Here is a 21,061-nt window from a genome sequence, read left to right on the forward strand (position 1 = left end):
AATCAAAAAAGTTACACATATTTAGTATCGCCGCGTCCGAAACGACCCCGACTATAAAGCTATTACGTTGTTTAACTCGCACGGTGAACGTCGTAAAAAATTAAATTAAAAACAATGGACAAATTGCTGTTTTCTGTGAATCCTGACTTAAAAACATGATAAAAAGTGATCAAAAAGTCACATCTACTCCAAAATGGTACCAATAAAAACTACAAGTTGTCCCGCAAAAAACAAGCCCTCATACAACTGCATCGGCGGAACAATAAAAAAGTTATGGCTCTTCAAATATGGAGACACAAAAACAAATAATTAAAAAAAAAAAGTGTTTTTACTGTGTAAGTAGTAAAACATACAAAATCTATACAAATTTGGTATCGTTGCAATCGTAACAACCCGCTGAATAAAGTTATTTGTAATTTATACCACACGGTAAACGGCGTAGATTTAGGACGTAAAAAAGATGGGCAAAATATTAGGTTTTCTTCTACCACCCCCCCAAAAAAAAGTTAATAAAAGTTAATCAATAAATTATATGTACCCCAAATGGTGCTATTAAAAAATACAACTTGTCCCGTAAAAAAACAAGACCTTATACAGCTATGTCGACGCAAAAATAAAAAGGTTATAGTTCTTCGAATGTGACGACGGAAAATGTAAAATATTCCTTGGTCATTAGGGCCCAGAATGCAAGCAGGGAGAAGGGATAAACAACGGCCCCTTTGTTGTTTACCCACGCATAGCACCATATATATGGTTGTGGCTATATCTGGTACTGCAGATCAGTCCCATTCACTTTATTGGGACTGAGCAGCAGTGAAATGCAGTACCAGGCACAGCCACAACTATATGTATGGCGCTGTTCTTGATTAAACAGTAAAGGATTCATTATGGTATGTTCACACGCTTAACAAAAAACGTATCAAAATACGGAGCTGTTTTGAAGGGAAAACAGCCCCTGATTTTCAGATGTTTTTTGAGCAACTCGCGTTTTTAGCAGCGTTTTCGCAGCATTTTTTACGGCCGTTTTTGGAGCTATTTTCATTGGAGTCTATGAGAAAACGGCTCCAATAACGTCCCAAGAAGTGTCCTGCACTTCCTTTGACGAGGCTGTAATTTTAAGAGCCGTCTTTTGACAGTGACGCGTAAAATGACAGGTCGTCGGCACAGTACATCGTAAAGCCCATTGAAAGTAATGGGCAGATGTTTGCCGACGTATTGGAGGCTTTTTTTCAGACATAATTCGAGGCGTAAAACGCCTCCATTACATCTGAAAATAGGTCGTGTGAACCCAGCCTAACACTCGCTGGAACACTGCAGCTCCTTTACTTTGCTTACTATAGGGGTGCCAGGAGCCAGACCCCCACTGATAAAATATTGATGGCTTATGTTTAGAATAAGTTGTCATATGTTTGTACATGAGAATAAATGTAAATCACACTTAGTGTGATCAAATTCCCCCTCCCCTCCTATCGGACAATTCATCAAAATAATAAAATAAAAATGTACTCACCTCAACGCTCCACTTCGCTTCTCCCCACTGGCTCATCTTAGGCTCTCCCTGCAGGCCACAGCTCATACAAGGCACTGGCGCAGAGCGTTGTATGTGACGCAGCACTGAGGTAGTTGAGTGCTGCATCACATATATGGCCCTGTATGTTGTATGAGCCGTAGCATGCTGAGAGGGCATAGGGAGAAGAGGAACGGTGAGCATATATAGATTTGTTATCTTATGTCCGATCCTGGGAGAAAAGGGATAGGGCTGTGGTCACGTTCACACACCCTGTGAGTGCAATTGTTACGCCACGATTGTGGTGAACGGCCAGCTGAAAGATGCGGCAAAATTATTATGAGAAATTAGCTTCTTATTAAATATGTCGCATCCTAATCCAGCGAACTGTTTACTAAGACCGGGGTATGAAACGTCAGTCCTAATAAATCCCCCTCTTTGTGTCTGGTCAGAATCATTGGAAGGTGCAGTGAATCTTACCGAGGAGATTGTAGAAAGCAGTCCGTTCTTCTGGCTGCAGGGTATGCTCCTTCCTCCTCTTCCGGCACTCGTCTATCATGTAGGTCAGCGATCTGTGATACAAGAAATAGTTATTACAGTCAGCAGTCCAATGTAAAAATATAAAATCTTTATTTTCATGATCGAAAAGGTCCATTTTGTAAAACATTTGGGGTACAGAATTACATAAGAGTACAGAAAGTATAAATGCAGCGTACATATAAAGAACTGAGGTGAAAGCCAATATTGCCACGCAGGAGAGTAGTCTACATGACTCCAGGCCCCCTACGAAGAGGACGGATTCAACAGCCGCATAAGAGTACAGAGAACGAAGAGAAAGTTACAAAAAAAAAAAAGAAATAGAGGAGGGTGAGGAGCAGATTAAAGTGAGTGGGGTGTCCCATCATGACATCCCTCAAAGTAAAGAGCGCTACTCAGGCTGCCACGCAGTACTCAGCTCTCGTATAATGTCTTTATAGGAGTCAGAACCCTGAAAAGCAATCCAAGGAGTCCATGTTTGGCGAAGAAATAGATATTACAGTCAGCAGTCCAATGTAAAAATATAAAATACAGACAATTATGTGTTAATATGTTTATAATGAATTAAAAATGAAATGAATAAATGACAGGGAAATCTTAGTAAAATCCATGTTTAAGAACATTTCCTCGTGGTATGTCTCTGGGGATAGTGCTGTCACCTCTCAGAGCATTAGTTAAAGGGAAGGTGTCACAATTTTTTTTTTTTTATATGTTATTGCTTTTAGTATGTCATTAAAATACATTTTATTTATTTGTGTGTTTGTGTTTCTTTTTTCTTTCTTTTACTTCTCTGGGGGCTGCCATTTTTTTTTCCATCTCTGTATGTGTCGATTAACGACACATACAGAGATGGAATACGGCACATACATCCCCATTGAGAATGCGAACGGGAGCCGTTCCATTCAATATAGTGTACGCCGTCTGTGTGGAAACGGCGGAAGCGCCGCTCCCACACAGAACAAAAGGTAGGTCTTCGGCAGAGCGACATCCGGCGCCATTTTCATGTGGACCGGAAGCCGCGGCCGGACAGTAAGACGACTACTTACGGTCGCGGCTTCAGTCCATATGTTCAGAAGCAAGGACTAGGAGCGGAGGCAGTGGCGGCGACAGCAACGGCGGCGGCAGGAGCAGGTAAGTTATGTTTGTGTATGTTCGTTTTATATTGTGTGATTACCACTGTATCTAATCCTCCTACATTGTGCATTCGCTCAAAAAATGGCGGCGATTTGAACATTCAACCCCCTCCTTTCTCCTTGTTTGAGGACACTGGAAAGAGTGTGATTTCTCCAATTTTGCAGCATAAGGCAATGAGGTTGCTTTACCACATGCCAATGCTGAAATTTTGGGAATTGCTCCCTCTAGTTACCAGCACATGGAAATGCTATAAATTAGAATCTAATTTATAATATTTCCAGACTTGTGAAAAAATGAAAAAAATTAGAACAATGTGTAATCATTTATATACTAACTGTTTAATTAAAAAAAAATTAAAAAATTCTAGCGACACATTCCCTTTAAGCTTTGTATGACCTTGGTAGAAGCACGCGTCACCCTTATAGGGCGTTTATTCTCATGGGTGAAGAGGTTAATAAGAAGCTGATGGATTAGATTTGTAATGGTTTGTAACACTAAGTATGGATTTGGTATGTAGTGACTGCAGTGATATAAAATCTTGTACTGACGTCTCCTCCACATGAAGAGTGACCATCTCTCTCTTCCTCTTCCTCGCCATCTCTTCTCCTCTTCCTGGGAAACTTAAATAGAAGAGAATATTACCATGAATATTTGGGAATGTGACTGACTGTGCGCATACCTGTACCATGTACAGGCTAGGGTGGATTATACATAAACCATACAAGTAATTTGAACGACACACAACTAAACTTTTAAACGTGGGTTGACACGAGGGTCGGCCACAGCTTTATTTATTATTTAAGTATTTTCAAAATAAAGTTTTCTTATTATACCCGTATGCCAGCCCGCCTAAGGAAGGTCATGTAGGTCAATTCTTTTAATAACAAATTACCGCCTGCTGTGACATGAGTTTCCAAACGAATCAAATGCCTCATGACCATAAAAACGACAATTCCTTTTACAAACTTGGAGTTGCTAAACAACATGACAATTGTACGGAGTATAATTCCGTATAAAATACACATAGTGCTTCAGAGACAAATATATATATATATATATATATATATATATATATATATATATATACATTTATTTTACTTTTGTCTCTTATTTAAAACATATTGTATAATTAATTATTTTTATATTTTTTTTAATTTATTTTTTATGACTTTTTGTCAATATATACTTTTCTTTTCTGTTTTTTTTTTTTAAAGAAAAATTAGGTTCAACACAAAACAAATAGGGAGGGAGGGTGGGACAAGTAACGGCCAAAAGAGGAAGATGTCTGCCCGCCCCCAAAGTAGGGAAGGATGGGCAAGACCGCTCCCAAATCTATCCAAAAAACGTTCAGTGGGGCGGGTGCAGTGGCGTAACTACCGCCGTAGCAGCCGTAGCGGCTGCCACGGGCCCCCACCATGGCCGGAGGCTCCGCTAGCAGCCGCTATGGCTGCTACAGCGGGACGCCATTGAACACGACTACGGCAGAGCAGGGAGGTATCTCGCCGCTCTGCCATTAAGCAAAAGACATGTATCCCCTATCCACAGGATAGGGGATACGTGTGTGATTGCTGGCATTGATAGGGAGAACGGGGGACTGAAAGTCCCCTGAAGTTCTCCATCACAAACCTTGGACTTCCGGGGTCTGTGTCGGCAGCTCCGTAGAAATGAATGGAGCGCCGGTCGCGCTTGTGCGCATGCGTGACCAGCGCTCCTTTCATTTTAATTGAGCTGCGCAGAAGCCGGAAGTCAGAGGTTAGTCATGGAGAACTTCAGGGGACTTTCAGTCCCCCGTTCTCCTTATCAGTGCCAGCGATCACACATGTATCCCCTATCCTGTGGATAGGGGATACATGTATTTTGTAGGACACACTGTAGGTCGCATTTTTTTGGGAGGGGGGACGCTGTATGGCGTTCCCGACAGGGGGGGGGGCTGTATGGTATTCCCTATAGGGGGGCTGTATGGCGTTCACCTAAGGGGGTGCTGTATGGCGTTCTCTACAGTGGGGGCTGTATGGCGTTCCCTACAAGGGGGGCCGTATGGCGTTCCCTACAGGGGGCTGTATGGCGTTCCCTACAGGGGGGGCTGTATGGCGTTCTCTACAGGGAGTACTGTATGGCGTTAGCACCATACAGCCCCCTCTGTAGATAACGCTATACAGCCCCCTCTGTAGAGAGCGCCATACACCCCCCTGTAGAGAACGCCATACAGCCCACCCTGTAGAGAACGCCATACAGCCCTCCCTGTAGAGAACGCCATACAGCCCCCACTGTAGAGAACGCCATACAGCCCCTCTGTAGATAACGCCATACAGCCCCCTCTGTAGATAACTCCATACAGCCCCCTCTGTAGATAACGCAATACAGCCCCCACTGTAGGTAACGCCATACACCCCCTCTGTAGATAACGCCATATAGCCCCGCTGTAGGTAGCGCCATACACCCACTCTGTAGATAATGCCATACAGCCCCCCCTGTAGGTAACGCCATACACCCCTACTGTAGATAACGCCATACAGCCTCCCCTGTAGGTAACGCCATAGAGCCCCCTGTAGAGAACGCCATACAGCCCCCCTGTAGGTAACGTCATACAGGCCCCTCTGTATATAACTCCATACAGAGTCCCCCTTGTAGATAACGCCATACAGTCCCCCCTGTAGGTATCACCATACAGCCTCCTCTGTAGATAACGCCATACAGAGTCCCCCCTGTAGATAACGCCATACAGCCCCCTCTGTAGATAACGCCATACAGCCCCTTCAGTAGATAACGCCATACAGAGTCCCCCCTGTAGATAACGCCATACAGCCCCCTCTGTAGAGATCTACAAAGGGGGCTGTATGGCATTATCTACAGGGGGGACTCTGTATGGCGTTATCTACAGTGGGGGCTGTATGGCGTTATCTACAGAGGGATGTATGGCGTTCTCTACAGGGGGGTTGTATGGCGTTATCTACAGGGGGGGCTGTATGGCGTTATCTACAGGGGGGGCTGTATGGCGTTATCTACAGGGGGACTGTATGGCGCTATCTACAGAGGGGGCTGTATGGCGCTATCTACAGAGGGGGCTGTATGGAGTTATATACAGAGGGGGCTGTATGGCGCAATCTACAGAGGGGGCTGTATGGCGTTATCTACAGGGGGGGCTGTAAAAAAGGCACAATCTACAAGGGGGGGTTGTGTGACACCCTGGGGAGGCGGGGGCCCCAGTCAAAAGTTTGCTATGGGGCCCAGTCTTTCCTAGTTGCGCCCCTGGGCGGGTGCCCTCTATCCCTATAGGACCTATGGCCCACCTAAATTTATCTTGGACAGACCCACCCCTAACAGGATATATCCCTCCTTTAACCCCTTCCGCGCCACACAGTCATGGGCCCAATGGCTAATAAGCCTGAGGGCCTCCAGTTTCCTGAAGAAGATGTTACAAAAACTTATATTAATATAAACATGTAATATGTGCGCTGGACTGACATTATAACTGGGGCGTAGCTATAGAGGGTGCAGAGGTAGCAGTCACACCCAGGATCTACTGCCATAGTGGGCCCAAATTCCACTCTTCCATAAGAAGACACCAGTATTATAAATGACACATGGTATAGAAAGGGCCCTGTTACAGATTTTACATTAGAGACCAGGAATATATTTATATATTATAGTAAAAACACAATAAGCACCCCTCTAACATTATCCATATCCCCGGACCCAATTTACACACATTATAGATTAAAGAAAATTTGAAATTTTGGTTGAAAATAAAAAAAGAAGAATCACAGGACAGCTGCACTGAGGTATAAAATGTATATACTATGAATATTAAAGGGATTTACTCATAATTGAGTGTTATGGCATATTACTAGGATATGACATAACATTCTGATCAGTGGGGTCTGATCTCCGGGACCCCTGCGATCCTGAGAATGAAGAGACAGCATTGTGTAATCAATTAATCAGACTATGTTGTAGTTCCCTGCACACCGGGGGGGGGGGGGGGGATTGCCACTACGAAAGGTAAAAGTGAAGAAATGGGGTGATGGTCCTGGCAGACTGATCAGAATATGGTGGAAAATCCTATTGATATCATTTTCTAGAATGGAAACCTCTCTAAATACAGAATAATAATAAGCATACGGTCCTACAGCTTGGGATCCATCAGAAAGATCTGAGGAAGGAGATGATACGTTAGTCATTATGGTTAGTAAATGGCGGCACTTTACCTGTGAAGTCTTGAAGACAGTTGGTGTTGTCTCTCAGAAGACGCAGATACGCAGTAGTGTCTTCTCCTCCGATAAAAGTAAACGTTTGTCAAATCGCTTTGAAGAACAAAATGGAGCCTGTCTTATCTCTGAAAAGAGCAATCGCAGACTGGCACCAACTGATGATTTTTCTCTATCTTTAAATTCAAATCCTGCGATTCTATTGGTTGTTGTTTGCGGCACTTGCCATGATGATTCATGCCTCAGCAAGTTTAAAGGGAAAGTACACTGAAATAATGTCATGGTGCGTTTTAATATAACATTGATATATAATGTATGTAACTTTGGTGTAGGTGCTGGAGTTAGAAGCATGTTGACTGATGTCTGACCTGGCGGAGGATGTCATCTTTACCATTTAACATCTTGCAGGCCTCTCATAAATTTGACGCATCCACAAATCCAAAAATCTGTTGGACGTGGGTAAAATGTGCAAAAACTGAGGACCAGAAGCTTTATAATGTGATCTTATAATTTCTATTCAGATTTACAAGAAATCGACTAGCATTGTTGTCATACATGTGCCCCCATATTTCATACATTCATAGCCATATATATTTCTATGATATAAATTCTCTATATACTGTGTATTGTCCTGATCTCTATGTACAGTGACATAACTATTAGTATACTGGTTGCATAGGTAGAGAAATGTAGTGTTACATTGTTACATGGAGTCCATTCAAATGAAAGTCATGCATAAGATATATTGCATTTATTATTTCATTGCTATAGATTCTACACAGGAAGCAGTGGCAGAGCTATAGGGGTCACATTGGTCGCAGTTGTGAGTGGGCCCCAGAGCTACATCAAGTCCTTCACAGCCCGCCACACAGGGTCTTGATGTTAGTCACCGCCAGGATGTTGTGTGTTGCGGTACATACAAGGTCTTTGTGCTGGCTGGCATCAGGACCATGTGTGCAGCGGCGCCCAAAAAGCAGAGAAGCCAGCGAGGAACAGTAAGTAAATAGAGCGGTCTGAGTTAATTTCCTTTAGTCTAATCTGGGGTCGTATTAATTTTGGGGTCTGATTTAGGGGTCTTGTCTGGGGTCTGGAATAATTTAAGGAACTGGTCAAGGGTTTGAACTAACTTAGGGGTCTAGTTAGTGTGCCCTTGTGATGCAGATTCTTGTGAGACTCATCATTGGTTTTAATGATTGTTTTGACTGCAGCATAAAAAAATTATATATATTTTTTTAGATATAATTGTGGCTGTTTGGCACTAATTTTATGTACAGTGTAGGTCACTTTTCGTTTTTCTTTTCTTCACCTAGCCAAGACCGCCAAGACGACTTCCCCTAGCCATGACTTGTCTGCATTTCGACACACTGACATCTTTGGCTTCTTTCTTTTCCAGAAGAACACTACAAAGTGGAAAAATTATCAACTTCGGCACAAAATGTTGGAGTATAAAAATATATAAATTTTATTACACAAAGAAAATCCAACAGCACTCCGATGATCAAGATGAAAAAAGTGAAGTTTATTGTGCCAACATGGCAAATGCAACGTTTCTGTCCCACCTTGGGACCTTTTTCAAGCATCAAACTGCCAACATGAGATAACAGACGAGTGTAAGGAATAAGTACAAACCAAAAGTCATGGTCTCGCATAGGAAGGACGCCAACACCCAACGCGCGTTTCGGTGAATGCCTTCGTCTGGGGTTGGCATCATCCTAGCGGGACCCCCTCCTATATCCTACCTGGCCCATGTGTTACAGATCAAAAATCACCGGTAACAAGCGGAAAGAGGACACCGGCGTCAGATAGGGGGTAAAAAGATGGCCACCACCCCACTTCCGGAAGCCGCGTCATCAGGGAGGATGTGGGACAGCGATGTCTGAGTTTGATTCATTCATGACTAATCTGAATGCGAATACATTAAACCTGAAATTTACCTATAAATTCCACTGCAAACAAATAGAATTTCTAGATATTAAACTTGTCAAGGATATACATGACTTTCTGCAAAGCGATGTGTATCGTAAGGAGACCTCTGTCAGATTATTGTTACACTCTTCTTCTTCCCATCCCCCACAGACTATTCAGGCAGTCCCCATTGGACAATTTCTGCGGATTAGGAGAATCTGTTCATCAGACAAATTGTAAAATCATTTCCTTAACCGCAGATATAGTATGAGGTCCATTGAAAAGGCATATCACAGGGCGAAACACACTTCTAGAGATGTCCTTCTCTTTCCAAAGAAAAAGACAAACACACAAACACAGGTAAGGTTTATCAGAGGCGTAGCTAGGTTCTCCAGCACCCGGGGAAAAGATTCAGTTTGGCGCCCCCCCCCCAACCTCTTTCCCGACATCTCCTTCCCCCTTGCCGTGTTTATTTTCTCTACCAATCGACGTGTCATTTCTTTTTATGTAACGCGAGCATAAAAATATTTGTACATTTCACAAGCAATATAGTTCTATACACAACACCAGAACCAAGCTCAGTACATATATACAGCCCCAGAACCAAGCTCAGTACATATATACAACACCAGCACAAATACAGCTCAATTTAGTGCTACTCCTGCTGTATAGGTGTGTACGGCGTAAAACTACAGCTCCCAGCATGGCCCGAATAATGATAAGGATATGCTGGGAGATGCTGTTTCACAAAAAATAAATCCTATCATAATCATCTCGCTTCAGATCATAAAGTGACTACATTACTGATTAGAGGCAGAATAAACATTTACATTAAGTGACTCACCGGTGATGTCTCAGATTCTAGTTCTTTTTCTCCATCCGGTCCAGACCTCTATGGTGGCTTCTCCCGGTCACAGACCATTTCTGCAGTTTGCTGCTCATATGTCTTCAGCTTCTCACTTTTCCAACATTTCTGCACCTATAAATAAATATAAAGTTATCATTATACCACACACTACGCCCCTAAATATAATAGCGCCATACACTGCACCTCTAATTATAATAGCACCATACACCGTATCCTAAACACACACACTGTGCCCCCTGTAGATAGTGCCTGCCATAGAGCCCCTGTAGATAGTTCCTGCCATAGAGCCCCTGTACATAGTGCCTGCCATAGAGCCCCTGTAGATAGTGCCTGCCATAGAGCCCCTGTAGATAGTGCCCCCATACAGACCACCCATGTATAGTGTCCCACAAATAACTCCCCCTATAGTGCTCTACAGATAGCCCACCCCTGTATATAGCCCCCAGTAGATATAGCCCACCCCTGTATATAGAGCTCTACAGATAGCCCAACCATGTATGTAGCCCCCCTGTAGATATAGTCCACCCCTGTATATAGTGCTCCACATATAGTCCACCCCTGTATATAGTGCTCCACTAGATAGTCCACCCCTGTATATAGTGCTCCACAGATAGCCCACCCCTGTATATACTATATACAAGGGTGGGCTATATGTGGAGCACTATATACAGGGGTGGACTATATGTACAAGGGGGCTATATACAGGGGTGGGCTTTCTGTGGAGCACTATAGGGGGAGCTATTTGTGGGATACTATATACAGGGGTGTGCTATATCTACAGGGGGACTATATACAGGGGTGGGCTATATCTACAGGGGGACCATATCTACAGGGGGACCATATCTACAGGACTGGTCTATACACAGGGCTGCTATATCTACAGGGGTGGGCTATACACAGGGGGGCTATATCTACAGAGGGGGGCTATATACAGGGGGAATATATCTACAGGGGGCTATATCTACAGGGCTGGGCTATATACAGGGCGACTATATCTACAGGGGGGGCTATAAACTGGGGTGGGCTATCTATGGAGCACCATATACAGGGGTGGGCTATATCTACAGGGGGCTATATACTATATAGCCTCCCCTGTAGCTATAGCCCACCCCTGTATATGGTGCTCTATAGACAGCCCACTCCAGTATAATGCCCCCCTGTAGATATAGTCGCCCAGTATATAGCCCAGCCCTGTAGATATAGCCCCCCTGTAGATATATTCCCCCTGTATATAGCCCCCCTCTGTAGATATAGCCCCCCTGTGTATAGCCCCCCTCTGTAGATATAGCCCCCCTGTGTATAGCCCACCCCTGTAGATATAGCAGCCCTGTGTATAGCCCAGCCCTGTATATAGCCCCCCTGTAGATATAGCCCCGCTCTGTAGATATAGCCCCCCTGTAGATATAGCCCCCCTGTAGATATATTCCCCCTCTGTAGATATAGCCCCCCTGTAGATATAGCCCCCCTGTAGATATATTCCCACTGTATATAGCCTAGCCCTGTAGATATAGTTCCCCTGTAGATAGACACCCCCCCGTAGACAAAGTCCCCCCCGTGTAGACAAAGTCCCCCCTCCCCCCGCAGATACAGCCGCATAGTTCTATTACATTTAAAAAAATAAAAATAAACAAATATTCAAACTCACCTTATTCCCGCTCCCACGCCGTCCGGCAGCCATGGAGACCTGCTCTCTTCTGCGCAGGTCTCCAGGGGTTTGAACACAGCGTCTATGAAAGGCGCTGATTGGCTGGGCAGGATGACTTTCCCTGCCAGTCAGTCAGCGCCTTTCATCGACGGAAGCGTCACTGGTACAAAAGTTACCAGTCGCTTCATTTGCGGAGAGGCGCTGAACGGCCGGGCACGGAACGTGCCCGGTGATTCATTGCTTCTAATTGTACCTGTGTCCTTGCGACACAGGTACAATTATAGTGCAGGAGGAGCGGGCGCTGGCGCCCTCCTCTGAACTGCGCCCGGGGCACGTGCCCCGCCTGCCCCCCCTAGCTACGCCCCTGGCTTTATAACCAGCTACCACTCAAGGTGGTTACAAATGAGGGAAATTTTTAAACGATATTGGCCCATTTTATTGACAGACCCTACACTGGAGAGATTCATCACCAGACACCCAAAAAATAAAAATAAACAAATATTCAAACTCACCTTATTCCCGCTCCCACGCCGTCCGGCAGCCATGGAGACCTGCTCTCTTCTGCGCAGGTCTCCAGGGGGTTGAACACAGCGTCTATGAAAGGCGCTGATTGGCTGGGCAGGATGACTTTCCCTGCCAGTCAGTCAGCGCCTTTCATCGACGGAAGCGTCACTGGTACAAAAGGTAACAGTCGCTTCATTTGCGGAGAGGCGCTGAACGGCCGGGCACGGAACGTGCCCGGTGATTCATTGCTTCTAATTGTACCTGTGTCCTTGCGACACAGGTACAATTATAGTGCAGGAGGAGCGGGCGCTGGCGCCCCCCTCTGAACTGCGCCCGGGGCACGTGCCCCGCCTGCCCCCCCTAGCTACGCCCCTGGGTTTATAACCAGCTACCACTCAAGGTGGTTACAAATGAGGGAAATTTTTAAACGATATTGGCCCATTTTATTGACAGACCCTACACTGGAGAGATTCATCACCAGACACCCAAAAAATAAAAATAAACAAATATTCAAACTCACCTTATTCCCGCTCCCACGCCGTCCTGCAGCCATGGAGACCTGCTCTCTTCTGCGCAGGTCTCCAGGGGGTTTAACACAGCGTCTATGAAAGGCGCTGATTGGCTGGGCAGGATGACTTTCCCTGCCAGTCAGCCAGCGCCTTTCATCGACGGAAGCGTCACTGGTACAAAAGGTACCAGTTGCTTCATTTGCGGAGAGGCGCTGAACGGCCGGGCACGGAACGTGCCCGGTCATTCATTGCTTCTAATTGTACCTGTGTCCTTGCGACACAGGTACAATTATAGTGCAGGAGGAGCGGGCGCTGGCGCCCCCCTCTGAACTGCGCCCGGGGCACGTGCCCCGCCTGCCCCCCCTAGCTACGCCCCTGGGTTTATAACCAGCTACCACTCAAGGTGGTTACAAATGAGGGAAATTTTTAAACGATATTGGCCCATTTTATTGACAGACCCTACACTGGAGAGATTCATCACCAGACACCCAAGCATTACAGCAAGACGCTCTAAAAACCTGAGGCACCACCTGGTGAGGAGCCACTACAATCCAATCAGAACCAAGTATCCTTTTGGGACTAAGGGCCCGAAATGGGTCTGTAATCCTTGTGGACACTGCATTGCATGTCCAAATATAGAGAAGGCATCAACATTCACGAATGCCTCAGGTACAAAAATATACTACATCACCTATTCAATAACCTGCACCACAAAAGCTGTAGTGTATTATGCGGTATGTCCCTGTCCAAAAATCTATGTTGGCCTTACATCCAGAGAATTGAAGGTCCGAGTAAGGGAACATATGCCCGACATCAAGCGAGCGACAGAAGTGGACAATTTGGAAGGTCTCAAACCAGTAGTCCGACATTTCAGATTACATCATTCCTGTGATCCATCTCAAATAAAGGTGAGGGGGATTGACCACATCATATCGGGTATGAGGGGAGGTGCTGTTAAACATAAGCTGGCACAATGTGAGACTCGTTGGATATGGACCCTTGGGACAATGTATCCACATGGCTTGAATGAATATCTGAGCTTCGCTCCGTTTCTATAACCATTGACTCCTAGCGGGTCCGGGTATCACCATGTCAGGTTTGAAGGGCTCTTGCGGTGCCAAAAGAGTGAAAATCCCCCAAAAGTGACCCCATTTGGGAAACTACACACCTTAAGGAAATTATCTAGGGTATAGTGAGCATTTTGACCGCACAGGTTTTTTACAGAAATTATTAGAAGTAGGCCCTGAAAATGACAATCGAAATTTTTTCAGAGAAAATGTAGGTTTAGCAAATTTTTTCTCATTTCCACAAGGACTGAAGGAGAAAAAACACAGCAAAATTTGTAAAGCAATTTCTCCCGAGTAAAACAATACCCCACATGTGGTAATAACCGGCTGTCTGGACACACGGCAGGGCTTAGAAGGGAAATAGCGCTATTTGTCTTTTGGAGATCACATTTAGCAGGAATGGTTTGCGGAGGCCAGGTCGCATTTGCAGAGCCCCTGAGGGGACAAAACAATGAAAACGCCCATAAGGTGAACCCATTTAGGAAACTACACCTCTTGAGGAATTCATCTAGGGGTGTAGTAAGCATTTTCACACCACAGATGTTTCTTAGAATTTATTAGAATTGGGCAGTGAAAAAAACAACAATCCTTTTTCTTCAATAAGACGTGGCTTTAGCGCAAATTTTTCATTTTCTCAGCAAATAAAGGAAAAAAAGAACCCAACATTTGTAAAGCAATTTCTCCCAAGTACGGCAATACCCCATATGTGGTCATAAACTTCTGTTTGGGCACACGGCAGGGCTCAGAAGGGAAGGAGGGCCATTTGGAGTGCAGATGTTGCTGGATTGGTCTCTGGGCGCCTGTGGGCCAAAAACAGTAGAAACCCCCCAGAAGTGACCCAATTTTGGAAACTACCCCTCAATGCATTTACCTAGGGGTGTAGTAAGCATTTTAACCCTGCAGATGTTTTGTAGAAATTAGTGTGCACTCGATGTTGCAGAGTGAAAATGGGATTTTTTCCATAGATATGCCAATATGTGGTGCCCAGCTTGTGCCACCATAACAAGACATGCTCTCTAATTATTATGCAGTGTTTCTCGGTTTTAGAAACACCCTACATGGATGGGGCACTAATCTTTTGCCTGGACATTCGACCAGGCTTAGGAGTGAAGGCGTACCATGTAAAATTGAGGCCTAATTTGGCCATTTACAAAGTATTGGTTGACAATTGCAGAGGCTCAGATGTGAAATAATAAAAAGAAACCCCTGAGAAGTGACCCCATTTGGAAACTACACCCCTCAAGGCATTTATTAAGGGGTGTAGTGAGCATTTTCATCCCACAGGTCTTTTCCATAAATGATTGCACTGCGGATGGTGCATATTAAAAATTTATATTTTTCCCTAGATATGCCATTTCAGTGGCAAATATGTCATACTCAGATTATGCCACTGGAGACAGACACCCCAAAAATTGTTAAAAGGGTTCTCCCGGGTATGACAATGCCATATATGTGGAAGGAAACTGCTGTTTGGGCACACTGTAGGGTTCGGAGCGGAGGGAGCGCCATTTGCCTTTTGGAGAGCGGATTTTGCTTGGTAGTAGATTTGTTTGATTATTGCTGGTGTTTCCATTTATAATGTGGGGGTACATGTAAGCTGGGCAGAGGACATCAGGGGCATAGTCAGGTGGCATAATAACGGGGTAAAGAAAACAATAAAATAATTCATAGATGTGTGTTACGCTGTGACACAATCCTTTCTGCACAGGCCGGTGTTGCATTTATATATGGCGTCCTTTTTTATGCCCCTTTTGGTCCACACTCCGCACCTTTGCAGTTTGGGGAATTTTGCTGGGAAAGTATTGTCCTGGTATAATACGGGCGCCCTCGATTCCAGCAGATATGTTTGGGCCCTCCCTTTCCTGGTTCCCTAATTTTAGGTCCTTGATAAATCGCCTCTTGAAACAGAAGAAATGTTCCCCTCGGGCCGGCACAACTTCATATTTTTTATTTCCTGACTTATTGGAGCCTTAATTAATTTTATTTTTTCAAAGACATAGTGGTATGAGGGCTTTTATATGCGGGACGAGCTGTAGCGATTATTGGTACCATTTTGGAGTACATGCGACTTTTTGATCACCTTTTCTTCTATTTTTTGGGAAGCCAGGTAAAGAAAAAAACGCAATTCTGCCATGGTTTTTTTTTAGTTTTTTTTTATACACCATGTGTTATAAACTAGATGTTCACGTTATTCTGCGGGTCAATACGATTCCGGCGATACCTAATTTATAGAACTTTTTTATATTTTACAACTTTTTGCACAATAAAATTACTTTTGTAAAAAGAATGTATTTTTTCTGTCGCCAAGTTGTGAGAACCATAACTTTTAATTTGTTTGTCGATGGAGCTGTATGAGGGCTTGTTTTTTGCAAGACAAGCGATAGTTTTTATAGGTACCATTTTTGGATAGGTGCGACTTTTTGATCACTTTTTATTCCAAGATTTGTAGGGCAAAGTAACCAAAAAACAAAAACTCTGATATAGTCAGGTCGTTACGGTCGCGGTGATACCAAATACGTATGGTTTATTATTATTTTTCAATAATAAAGGACTTGATAAGGGAAAAAGGGCGATTGTATTTTATTTTATTACTTGAAACTTTTATTGTTCTCAAACTTTTATTTTTTTCACTTTTTTTTACACTTTTTTAATACTTTTTTTTTTTACACTTTTTTTCAAGTCCCACTAGGGGACTTGAAGTTCCAACTGTCTGATGTTTTTTTTCTAATACATTGCATTACCTACGTAGTGCAATGTGTTAGATCTGTCAGTTATTCACTGACAGAAAGCCGGTTAGGCTTCGCCTCCCGGCGGGGCCTAATCAGCTTCCGTAATGGTAGAGCAGGAGGCCATTGTGTCTCCTTTTGCCATAGCAGCAGTCGCCAGTCCCGATTGCCTGTCAGGGCTGGCGATCTGCTAGTAACCGCTACGATGCAGCAATCGCTTTCGATTGCTGCATCGAAGGGGTTAATGTCAGGGATCGGAGCTAGCTCCGGTTCCTGCCGTTACAGGTGGATGTCAGCTGTAACATACAGCTGACTTCCACTGCTGATGATGCTGGATCAGCTCCTGAGCCGGCGCCATCTTGCCGGCGGCTACGGAAGCCGATCAGGCTTCGCCGCCGGAAGGATCTTGATGGGCTTCCGTGCTAGGCAGATCGGGAGGCCAGTATTAGCTCTCTGGTTGCAATTGCAGCCACCGGAACCCCGGCAATTTCATTGCTGGGGTTCTGATGAGCTACAAACAGCTTAAATGTAGCGATCACGTTTGAACGCTGCATTGAAGGGGTTAATGGCAGGGATCGAAGCTAATTTCGTTCCACGCAATTACAGCCGGATGTCAGCTGTAAGATACAGCTAAGATCCGGCGATGATCCGGTGCCAAACATTTGTCGTAAGTATACAACATTTTGCGGGAAGCACTGGCTTTCCATGACGTATACTTACGACAAATGTCGGGAAGGGGTTAAAGTCAAGTTAAAGATCACTATATCTGTACATAGAAGCTGACATATTGCAGAACAATTATATTAATAGTGTCACTTAAATTCATTGTGTAAAACTGTCACTTATGTATTTAAAGGGGTCCTCTCATCATAACAACTTTACCTTGAAACAACGTATTCTTTTTATTCCGGACACTACAGACACTGACCAATAGGCGACTATTTTTCTAGACTGTGCTCCATTTATAATTCAAGTGTCTTGTTTTGGGGCCCCTTAGGTAGCAAGGCACCAGTGAGGCTTTTACCTCTGCAACTCCTATTATTAAGCCCTTGATGATTATACACAGTTCAGCCATAAAATTAACCCCTTAAGCCTCCATAAAATAAATGTACGTCATGGATTGCTTTACATAGGGCCACCGTGACGTACTATTCCATCATGGTGATTGTGTGGGCACAGGAGGAGCCCGGCTGTGATTGAAACCTCTGATCTTGACCATTTAACCTCTTAGATGGTGCAGTCAATGGCCACCGCAGCATTTAAGCGGGTAGACAGCGGGAGGCGGCTCCCTCTGTTAATCCATAAGTACGCTGTGATTTTATCATGGGGCTGTCAGTACGCTGACTACAGAACACAGTGGAAGGGAATACTCCTCTATCCCCTGCACCATTATGGACTGACATCGGGTGGCCAGCTAAACTATGCAGCTGACTTCTTTCTACACTGGGGACATACAAGTACTATTGCTGTGATCAGTGCAACTTTATTTTGTACTGGTCCTTCTTTTTGGAATATCTAACTATATAATTATTGTCATGATCAATACAACCTTCTGTACTGTTGCTTATCTTTGAAACGTATATTTACCCAAACAACAATTATCTCACACGTCTACTACTGTATACTCAGGATCTGATTGGTATGGCCAGTAACTATATTTGTTTCCCTTATGAACTATAACCTTCAGACATAGGGAATGGCATTGGAATTGGATGTTTTTGGTCACCATTTCTTTGGTCCCACTAATAATTATCCGGGTGGATCTAGCGTATAATAGGTACTGTAGGCTCGAGTGTTGGATTGCTGTTATCAGAGCAGCTATCCTGCAGTGGTGGGCAGGGTTTAAGTAGAGTATAACAGATTGAGTTCCCAGCATTATCATTCCCTTACCCCCTACAACATTACGAATTATATTCACTTGGGACTGGTGTTGTTTTATTAAATTTCTTTTGATTCCCTTGATTTTTTTTGCTGTTTTTGACATTCCACTATGTTCTGCATAAAGCTTAGTGTCAGCTGCGTTGTCTGTACTGTGACTTCTTTATCATAACAGAGCCATACCAGGCCCTCATACACCCTATGTGCTTCCGCAATAGAATCTATAAAACATAAAAGGGCCGAGCAGTGCTCCGGCGTCTTTTCGCAAATCACACTAGCTGGAATCGCAAATGCAAAAGTTTACCATATTAACCAATTGGTAAACATTTGCGGAATCAGGAGATAACGCCTTTTCTCCTCGTCCTTCTTTTTTGCTCTAGTCCCTCTTCCCCTGATCCAGATAGAACTTCTCCAAGGGGAGGAGGGAGAACATCTCCACATACTCATCCTTCCCTATACATTTCCTGACCTCCTGCTTAAGATGGGCCCCGATCCCTCGAAGCAGACATACACAGCCAACTGATCCCCGTTTACCTAATTAGGTGCCTCAGTCTGGACTGAGACCGCAACCGCCTCATGACTCACCAGAAGAGGCTTAACAAGGGAAAATGTGGAAAACCTCCCTCCTACCCAGACTTTACAGGACCGCCCACGCGAAGACCTGGGATGGACCCGCACCCTTCACCAAGGAACCGCCCCACCATGTTCAGCAGGCACCCCACTGAGTCCCTCAGGCATCTACATACGACTCCTCCTGTGTTACCCCACAGCCCCTAGCGGCAGGGGGCGAACCTGACCTAAACAGTGATGGCACAAAGCACCAATAGTGATGCTTTTGAAAAGTATCAAAAAACTTTATTAAATATAGAGGACAAATGAATAAAAAGAGTCACACCATAGATATAGCAACATCTCCGGAGTGAAATACACAGGGTGAACACGTGCCCATAACAATACGGATACATCTTATTTATAAAGTGCAAAGTGCTAAGCAATATATTAAATAAAGATATATACCATATATAATATAAATTGTCTTTGCAATACTGCAGGATGGATAAGGACATGGACAAGAAGCTAAATACAAGTAGTGATGGTCCTAGGATAGTTGCAACACATGTTCCAAAGAGTACAGCATATGAAATAACAAGCCGCAATATATAACCATCTGTATGACACAACCGGGATGGCGCCAACCACGACGCACGTTTCGGCACAGCCTTCGTCTGGGGGTGACATAATCTCCTAACAGGTATAATATAATAATATATATATTATATAATATATTATTATATTATATAATATAATATAAATTTCGGTGTAATAATAAAATTGATACTACAGTAAACTGGAGATGACCGCCCAACACTGCGAATATTACCCCTTAATGACAATATGCCTTTTTACGGCGGTCATTAACCCCTTAATGACCGCCGATAAGCCTTTTCACCACGGTCATTAGTTGGCTTTATTCTACAGCACCGCCATTCCACGGCGCTGCATCAGAATAAAGTAAACAGACCAGGGAACTGTCAAATCTCTCTGCTCTCAGCTGCCAGAGGTAGCTGAGGGCTGGGGGCATCCCTGCTCGACCGGGTGTGATCGATATTAGTATCGATCTCACCCGTTTAACCCTTCAGATGCGGTGCTGAATAGCGTGGACCGCATCTGAGTGGTTTTGGAAAGAGGGAGAGAGCTCCCTCTCATCCCACCGACACCCGGCGATGGGATCGCCGAGTGTCTGTGTTCCAGATGGCAGCCGGGGGTCTAATAAAGGCCCCCAGGTCTGCCTGTAGTGAATGCCTGCTAGGCTATGCCAGAGGCATGTCCTAGCAGGTGCCTGTCCATTTTAATCGGACAGACAGTAATACACTGCAATACAAAAGTATTACAAAAGTATTGCAGTGTATTATAATAGCGATTGGATGATCGCATATTAAAGTCCCCTAGTGTGGAAAAAAATATATGAAAAACCATCTTTTTCTCCTTACAAAATGCTTTACTATTAAAAAAACACAATAAAGCAAAAAAGTTACACATATTTGGTATCGCCGCGTCCGTAAAGACCCCGACTATAAAGCTGATAAGTTATTTAACCCGAACGGTGAACGCCGTAAAAAATAAAATAAAAAACAATGGAAAAATTGCTGTTTTCTGTTAATCATGACTTAAAAAAATGTGATAAAAAGTGATCAAAAACTCGCATCTACTCTTAAATGGTACCAATAAAAACTACAAGTCGTCCCGCAAAAACAAGCTCTCATACAACTGCATCTGTGGAACAATAAAATAGTTATGGCTCTCCAAATATGGAGACGCAAGAACAAATAATTTTGAAAAAAAAGTGTTTTTACTGTGTAAGTAGTAAAACATACCAAATCTATACAAGTTTGGTATCTTTGCAATCGTAGCAACCCGCTGAATAAAGTTATTTGTAATTTATATCACACGGTAAACTACGTAGATTTAGGGTCCAAAAAAAGAGTGGTAAAATTTCAGGTTTTCTTCTATCCCCCCCCCCAAAAAAAAAGTTAATAAAAGTTAATGAATAAATTATATGTACCCCAAAATGG

General features: G+C 43.9%; 1 long non-coding RNA gene across 1 annotated transcript in view; it reads left to right on the forward strand.

Annotated features, from left to right (window-relative positions):
- LOC142760777 (uncharacterized) overlaps positions 1 to 21,061 on the forward strand; it is a 409,581-nt gene that overhangs the window by 113,024 nt on the left and 275,496 nt on the right. The window lies entirely within an intron of this gene.

This window comes from Rhinoderma darwinii, chromosome 4 (genome assembly GCF_050947455.1).
Source record: "Rhinoderma darwinii isolate aRhiDar2 chromosome 4, aRhiDar2.hap1, whole genome shotgun sequence".
Classification (NCBI taxonomy): Eukaryota; Metazoa; Chordata; class Amphibia; order Anura; family Rhinodermatidae; genus Rhinoderma; species Rhinoderma darwinii.